The sequence below is a fragment of the Salvelinus alpinus genome, chromosome 10 (assembly GCF_045679555.1).
Source record: "Salvelinus alpinus chromosome 10, SLU_Salpinus.1, whole genome shotgun sequence".
Classification (NCBI taxonomy): domain Eukaryota; kingdom Metazoa; phylum Chordata; class Actinopteri; order Salmoniformes; family Salmonidae; genus Salvelinus; species Salvelinus alpinus.
In genome coordinates this window covers 67,513,054-67,519,606 of record NC_092095.1, presented here as the reverse complement: position 1 = coordinate 67,519,606, position 6,553 = coordinate 67,513,054, and positions in this window count along the sequence as shown.

Genomic DNA, 6,553 nt, shown 5'->3' with positions numbered 1-6,553 from the left:
GCACTACTTTGACCTCACCCCCTGCACTACTCTAACCACACCCCCCTGAACTACTCTGACCCCACCCCCTGAACTACTCTGACCCCACCCCCTGCACTTCTCTGACCCCACCCCCTGCACTACTCTGACCACACCCCTCTGCACTACTCTAACCCAATTAACCTCAACCTGCCTCTCTCCCACCGGACACTTCTGACCCCCAGCACCATGGGCACCCGTACAATTAAAACATAGCACTTCTTCCTCCGATACTACTGAACTACACAATTATTTGTCTCATGCCCCTTCTGCACACTTATCACACCTCTTATCATTCATCATATGTATCTACCACAACCTACTGTGTTTTTTTGGTATTTTATTAATGCGAGATAATACATAGTGTTAAATGGTCTATCTCCACATTCTTTACCGTTGTCATTTTTAAAAAAGTAGTTATATTACAGTAAACATTGATGACCACTATGTAAAAAAAAAAAAATTGCTGTAAAAATGTCTGGTAGACTTTTTTAGAGATGTCTGACACTAATAGATCTCTACTCCATTGTCATCAACATTGCAACGCATATCATGCCCATATTATGCCAGCTACAACATTGGAAAACACTAGTTTATTGTATATTACAGTGAATTTTTTCTTATTTTATTTCACATTGAATTTGGGGCTGTGTTATGCACTATATACACTTTATTTAGTTGATTAATATTTGGTGTTTACGACAGTATGACAATTAGAATGAAATTAGAATTAAACATTGTAATTGAAGTGTACTTTTTTAATCAACCTCCGTTGTTACGCGGAGTGGAACAGGGGAACCCAAGAGCAGGCTAAGACGAGGAAACTGGGATGAAGTAACCAAGGTATTTATTGAAACACAGGAAGAGGATGGAGTGCAGGCCAGGGGAAGCTCGGGTGGGTTGCAGGGAACGAGGTGCGGAGGCTGAGGCTGGAGCGAGAGGGGTTGGGACAGGGTAAGCAGGTCCGGAGGGTAATCCAAGGGAGTAGTAGAGTGGGGGATCCAGGACACAGTAGCAGGATGACGAGACGTGGAACTGGAGACATGGACCAGAGTAAGAGCGGGCGGAACTGTAGCGGAGAGGAAAACAAGTCAGGCAAGGAAACCAGGCACAACAGGATCTAACAGTAACACACGGCTAGAAGCATAGACTGACTGAGCAGAGATTACAATCTGGCCACGTGGAAGTGGCAGGGCTGAGTATTTGTAGAGGTCTTGATAATGGAACAGGTTGCAGTTGGTGGGGATCTGCTCTGACTCCAGCACACCTGTCTCCGCTCACACAATCACACACACAGAGAGGGAGAGGGAGAGGGAGAGGGAGAGGGAGAGGGAGAGGGAGAGGGAGAGAATACTGGGGGAGTGGCGGCAGGTCAAGGAGACACAGGATGAGTAGTAGAGGGCGTTGCAGGAACAGATGTGATATCAGTGTAATCAAGATTGTGAAATTGTATTAATTTATTTATCTTCAAACTATTGCACACACAAAGCTCTTGTGTTATAATCTCAAATAAAAACATTGTTGTGGCAATATTCTTACGTAGGGAAACTCGAAGTCAATCTTAAATTAATCATTGTTTATTGTCAGCGCGCTGGAGAGGTTCCAACCAACTCAATGCACCATAGTACACATGTCAATCAGGAGCTCTCTCTTGGCAAACCCAGCAGTTGTCTTGTATATGATTATACACAGACAAGTTATATTTGCATGATTTAGCATAATTAATTAATCATTACCGTTTTGTTTAATTCATGTGACCGACCAATATTGTTTCATAACATGTGACAGATCAACAACACACGAGGCTTCTCCTCTCTATGCTGAGACCTTGAAACTGAGATATCTTTCATCTGTTCTCAAAGTGAGGATTTGTACAGTCAGCCACTTGCATGAACACAGAAATTGGTTTATAGAACAGCACATGAATAGAACACAGAAATTAGTTATCAGAAAAGCACAAACATAAAACTTCCCATTACAGCATGTAGCTCAAAATGGGTTCATTCTGTGAAGGGAAGTGTGAGCTGAGACAAAGACAACATTTTTAAGTTCAAACAACATCTTTAATCATATGGTTTGTTTGCAACAGCCATTGTCTACATTGTGGGAGGCATCCAGTTAGTTCAAGCCTAAATATACATTCCTGTTTCTAACTTTTAATGACTTGTCAAAATTCAATCGCTCCTTATAAGATAACATAATATATATATATATATATATATAAAAAGCCTGATCAATATTTCAAATGAATTATCAACACAGTATTAAGTTTGGTAAATGGCTAGAAAAATGAATTCATAATAAAATATGAGTTTGGCCTCTAGTAAGTCAGGAGGGCAACTTTATGAAGGCCTCCCCACAATGGCTTTATCATACATGGCTCTACAGAAAGATTTAAAAAAACGACAGGCTATTGTTATTGGCCTATGTCTTTTTAGCCACCTGGCTACAGACACAATTAAAAGGTTTAGACAACAGACTGAAAGATTTTAATTGGCTTGTTTTACACAGACATCTTCCGGTCCGCTCAACATTATATGATCCTAAATTGACCCTGAATAAATGTTGTATTTGTCAGGGACCAGTTTACAATTAAAATATATATTTCAGTAGATGACATATGATGCATTACATCAGCTATAGCAATCAAGTGGACTTGTTGTCAAGACAGAAAAAAACACTGTCCAGTCAATTAATTGGATAATAACTGAAACTAGAAAGGAGTCAAGGGGGACTCTAAGTACAACATTAACATATGTGTCTCAAACTTAATACAAATATAACAACCTGCAAAATAATTTCCATACCAACATGTATCAAACACATGATTTAAAGTTGATTGAACTTCAACTCAACTTGTCTAGTGAAGTTGGAACAAAGTTTTTGCCAACTTGTCTAATTGATTTAGAAACGTTTACCTTAAAATGTGAAGCTTATGCCACGCTGACTGAAAAAGGCTGTGGGACTAGTTACTAAAAGATCTTGAGTTGGGCCACCTTGATATTTTGTTTTTACAGTGTGGTTCTCGCAGAAATCTCTCCGCCATTTCCTGGTTTCTAAAATTCTAGTTCTTGTGACAAAACAAGCAATGCTTAGTGTAAGGAATCATTCTACCATCTAAACCGCATTAATATTTATTTTCCATAACCAAAAACATTGTATTTTGAGCTGCAAACATGTGAAGTATAGAAATAACACACATAGAACAGATTTACCGCTTCTTAGACTTGCTTTCAATGAGAATGACAGATCTATATTTTCTATATGAATTTGGTCGGGTCGTCCAAAATGTTACATATTGCAGCATTCATTTTATTAGGATCTCTTTGATACAATACTGCATAAACCTTTAAAAGAAAGGTGCCTTCGGAGAGTATTCAGATCCCTTAACTTTTTCCACATTTTGTTAGGTTACAGCCTTATTCTAAAACGTATTAAATAGATTTTTTTCTTCATCAATCTACACATAATACCCCAAAATGACAAAGCAAAAACAGTTGTCATTTTTGCTAATTTATTACAAATAAAACACTGAAATATAACATTTACATAAGTATTCACACCTTTTACTCAGTACTTTGTTGAAGCATCTTTGACAGCAATTACAGCCTTTTGTCTTCTTGGGTATGACGCTTCAAGCTTGGCACACCTACTATATTTGGGGAGTTTCTCCCATTCTTCTCTGCAGATCCTCTCAAGCTCTGTCAGGTTGTATGGGGAGCATTGCTGCAGAGCTATTTTCAGGTCTCTCCAGAGATGTTCGATCAGGTTCAAGTCTGGACTCTAGCAGGGCCTCTCAAGGACATTCAGAGACTTGTCCCGTAGCCACTCCTGCCGTGTCTTGGCGGTGTGCTTAGGGTCATTGTCCTGTTTGTTGGAAGGTGAACTGTCGCCACAGTCTGAAGTCCTGAGCGCTCTGGAGCTGGTTTTCATCAAGGATCTCTCTGTACTTTGCTCTGTTCATATTTGCCACGATCCTGACTAGTTTCCCAGTCCCTGCCGCTGAAAAACATCCCCACATTATGATGTTGCCACCACCATGCTCCACCGTAGGGAGTGTGCCAGGTTTCCTCCAGACGGGACTCTTGACATTCAGGCCAAAGAATCTTGTTTCTCATGGTCTGAAAGTCTTTAGGTTCCTTTTGCCAAACTCCAAGCGTGCTGTCATGTGCCTTTTACTGAGGAGTGGCTTCCGTCTGGCCACTACCATAAAGGCTTGATTGGTGGAGTGCTGCAGAGATGGTTGTCCTTCTGGAAGGTTCTCCCATCTCCACAGAGGAACTCTAGAGCTCTGTCAGAGTGATCATCGTGTTCTTGGTCACCTCCCTGACCAAGGCCCTTCTCCCCCGATTGCTCAGTTTGGCCGAGCGGCCAGCTCTTGGAAGGGTCTTGGTGGTTCCAAACTTCTTCCATTTAAAAATGATGGAGGCCACTGTGTTCTTGAGGACCTTCAATGCTGCAGAAATGTTTTGGTACCCTTACCCAGATCTGTGCCTCAACACAATCCTGTCTCAGAGCTCTACGGACAATTCCTTTGACCTAATGGCTTGGTTTTTGCTTTAACATTCACTGTCAACTGTGGGACCTTATATAGACAGGTCCCTTTCCAAATCGTGTCAAATCAATTGAATTTACCACAGGTGGACTCCAATCAAGTTGTAGAAACATCTCAAGGATGATCAATGGAAACAGGATGCACCTGAGCTCAATTTCGAGTCTCATAGAAAAGGGTCTGAATACTTATGTAAATAAGGTATTTCAGTTTTTTGCAAAAAAATCTAAAAAACTTTTTTCACTTTGTCATTATGGGGAATTGTGTGTAGATTGCTGAGGATTTTTCTCTCTCCATTTAATCCATTTTAGAATAAGGCTGTAAGGTAACAAAATGTGGAAAGTCAAGGGGTCTGAATACTTTCCAAAGGCACTGTATTTATGCAGTTGGTTAGTTCCTTCACAGTGTGCACTGCAGGTTGCTAAAATGTAGTGCTGTATTAGATGTGTGTACTAAACAGCCTGTAACTGTCTTCATGCAGGGTTCTCTCAACTGGTGAGAACACAGCAGGTTGTCACAGCAACCCTGGGAGAGGATGCTCACTTCAGCTGCAGGCTCATGAAACCCAAAGATGTGCTTCAAGTCACCTGGCAGAAAGTGACACCAGGGGCGACTGAAAATGTGGCCACCTACAACAAACGATTTGGACCAGTAGTCAACCCACCTTTTCAGAGGAACGTGGAGTTTGAAGACGAGGGACTGCAGAACTGCATTATCGTCATCAGAGGAGTATCAAGAGGAGACGAGTCCTGCTACAAGTGTCTGTTTAACGCCTATCCAGATGGAGCTATCAGTGGCAGGTCCTGTGAACAGTTGTGAATAGATCCCACAGCACCAGAAGCAGAACAAGTCTGGATACACTTCCACACATACTGACCAACTGAACAACCAAACATTGACACAACACTTCCTGCTCAGACCGACTATAGATATAATGCATTTACTCAGTAGAGGAACACAATAACACTTAATCAAACCAAAGTGATGCTCCTTTGACTGGGTTGACTTGGTTATAAATGGACCTTGAGAGCTGAGAGGAGGAAGTGCTGCTGTTGTCTAGCTTGTATTTGTGTTACTCCTGTGCAGAAACACTTGCACCTCTGCTAGGGCATCTTGGTCTCTGTGACTGGAGTCTTTGCTGAGCACTCACTGAGCAGTGTCTTATGATCAACCACAGACACATCAACTTCCTTGTTTAGACACAAACAATGATAGGTTTTGCACCACCACAAGGCTGAAGGGTGATTTTTATCAAGCGTAGAACTGATGCAGATATTGGTTAGTTTCAATCAACCCTGAAACGGCCAATGTGTACTGATGTTGTAGTTCTATAGAAGAAACCCCGAAAGGAGAAGCAATTTTTGCGTAAGTGGGCAAGTGTCATTAACTGTTATGTTATCATACACCATATACAAAGTATGTGGACACCCCTTCAAATTAGTGCAACACTCAGTACTGAGTTCCAAACTGCCTCTGGAAGCAACATCAGCACAATAACATTTCAATGGGAGCTTCATGAAATGGGTTTCCATGGCCGAGCAGCTGCACTGTCAGGTCTTCTAGGAATAGTGGGTTTGGAGTCAGGCGCAGAGAGCAGAGGGTTAGGACAATCATATTTATTGCGGTAAAAAACGGTCACGCCAAAAACACTAGGCACATAAAACTGACCGGCCCAAAAACAGGACCGAAACAGTCCAGAGAAAATAAAATACAAATGCACATCCACAAACTAACAGAGGAACAAGCCCGCACAAAAGCAGGCGGGCATAACCTGCTTAAATAGCCCTAACCAAAACCCAAACAAGAAACAGGTGTAACCAATAAGACAAAACTCACAGAAAAGGAAAAGTAGACCGGTGACGACGACCGCCGAGCGCCGCCTGAACAGGAAGAGGAGCCACCTTCGGTGGGAGTCGTGACACGCACACAAGTCTAAGATCACCATGCACAATGCCAAGCGTCAGCTGGAGTGGTGTAAAGTTC